The sequence below is a fragment of the Bremia lactucae genome, linkage group LG19 (genome assembly GCF_004359215.1).
Source record: "Bremia lactucae strain SF5 linkage group LG19, whole genome shotgun sequence".
Taxonomy (NCBI): Eukaryota; Oomycota; class Peronosporomycetes; order Peronosporales; family Peronosporaceae; genus Bremia; species Bremia lactucae.
The window spans coordinates 713,386-715,991 of NC_090628.1; positions in this window are offsets into that span (position 1 = coordinate 713,386).

A 2,606-nucleotide genomic window follows, 5' to 3' on the forward strand; every position below is an offset into this window, starting at 1 on the left:
TCGCCACGCTTCTCCTATAGCTCAGTTGGTAGAGCGTGCGGCTGTTAACCTCAAGGTCGCTGGTTCAAACCCAGCTGGAAGAGCAATCATTGGGGGTTATTACGCAGATAGTCTCACAGACATAATTTATTTGTTGCTTTACTTTTTGTCGCCACGCTTCTCCTATAGCTCAGTTGGTAGAGCGTGCGGCTGTTAACCTCAAGGTCACTGGTTAAAACCCAGCTGGAAGAGCAATCATTGGGGGTTATTACGCAGATAGTCTCACAGATGTAATTTATTTGCTGATTTATTCATTTTTCGCCACGCTTCTCCTATAGCTCAGTTGGTAGAGCGTGCGGCTGTTAACCTCAAGGTCGCTGGTTAAAACCCAGCTGGAAGAGCAATCATTGGGGGTTATTACGCAGATAGTCTCACAGATGTAATTTATTTGTTGCTTTACTTTTTGTCGCCACGTGTCTCCAATAGCTCAGTTGGTAGAGCGTGCGGCTGTTAACCTCAAGGTCGCTGGTTCAAACTCAGGTGTCGTGCGCGTTAATGTAGTCCGGCATACACTGACTACCTTTCTCTAACAACAGGAACGCTGAGCGGTGGTGATGTTCGTCTTTCGGGGGCGTAAATGTCTGGCGCAAAGTTGATGAGAGCCTTTAACCAGGAAAAAAGCTTGCCCAGTGCCCAATCCTTTGCCTTATCAGAAACCTTAGATATGAGGAAGTGGATGCGTGAGAACTCCGTCGTGAGGGAGCGCGCTCGGGCAGCGATGTCCACTTAACAAAGCAAGCGGTTCAGCTCGAGGCGGTTCGGGCCCTCGCCGCTACAACTCGAGATGTCGAGTTTGACGACGCTCGACCTCGTGGAAATTGCAGGAATTGAAGTGTGCCGACCCAATTCGGCAAGCTCGCAGTTGACGAAGTCTTGGATGGCTAGACGTTGTTGCAGCTCGGACGTGCTCTGAGTCTGGCGCAAACGGCACTGACGCCGACCATGGCTGCCATGCGACGCAAAGCTTTCCACTCAAAAAAGGCCGAATGTAACGGGGTGTATCGTTACATGAAATTAACACTTAAATATTGTTAATTAATATATTATCTAAAAGGTAGATAATATTTGGGAATTACTTTATATAGTAATGATCAGAAATCTCACCCATAAATAGGTATAGGCCATTATATATATTTATCCCGCAGACTAATCAGCTGCAAACGTAAACAAAGAGAGAGAGAGAGATAAGATTTCAATTGCATGTTTGGTATTAGTTCATAATTAAGTTAGCATTAACAGATAGAAAGAAGAGAATCTTAACTATATTAATACAGTTTTCATTTAACCCTCTTTAAGGTAGTTGTCTTAGAGAGAAGTCTTCCTCTGCAGGTACTAGTGAACGTAAAGTGACGTAAGGCACCACTTGCAATTGAAGCAGTGCGAAGTGGACTTGTATTGAAGTAGCACAAGTCGTAGTTGTAACGGGGTGTATCGTTACATGAAATTAACACTTAAAGGTTGTTAATTAATATATTATCTAAAAGGTAGATAATATTTGGAGGATGTTACTTTATATAGAATTAGTCAGAATTCTTATCCATAAATAGGTATAGACCCTTATACCTATTTATTCCGCAGACTAATCAGCTGTAGGAGTAATCAAAGAGAGAGTTACAGATAAGAATTCATTTACATGTTTAGTACTAGATTATAATTAAGTTAGCATTTACAACGATAGAACAAAAGACACTTAAATATATTTAATACAGTTTTCATTTCACCCTCTTAAGCTAGTTACCTTAAGAGAAGTCTTCCTCTACACGTACTAGTGTACGTGAAATAACGTAGGGCACCACTCGCAACTGAAGCAGTGCGAAGTGGACTTGAACTGAAGCAGTACAAGTCGTAGTGCCCCGTTACACCTGATAGCACTTTGTAGTCCGTCCAAGGACCACATTTTCCACATCTAACATGGACATGTTAGATGATATTGGGAATACGCATCACGTTTTCCCTGAAAGCTACTCGTTTCTAAGTGATATAGAAAGGAGTGCGGTTGAACGAATGAGTTCGACCGTAGGAAACGATGCAATCCTGGCATTGCTGTCCAACTTAGACAGAGATGCCCTCCATTCAACTATCGCCAAGTTCATACAACATGAACTTGACGAGATGAAGGAAAAAGTAGCCTGGCTGAATCAGGAAGGCTCCCAACAGGCAGAATTGTTGAGGTTACAACAGGTACAGACCCATGTACCTGGGATGACGCAAACACGTCGTCCCGAAACCTTAAAGATCGACATCTCTAAGTATAGGGGAGTCGAAGAAGACTCCCTCTTGAGATGGTTTGTCGAGTTAGACGATGCCATTAGGGCACGTCACATTATCGACAAGCAAATGCAAATCGCATTTGCTCAATCAAATCTGACAGGTCGTGCCTAAACTTGGGCATTAGGCCTTAAGTTGCGCGACCCATACGTCTTTGGGTCGCTAGAGGCTTTTAAAACCCGACTCAAACAGACGTTTGAACCATTAAGGGCTGAGTTCAGAGCTCGTTTAGAGCTTCTGAAACTCAAGCAAGGTTAGCGTGATGTTCACGCATACGCCCAGCACATACGTCTCTTAGC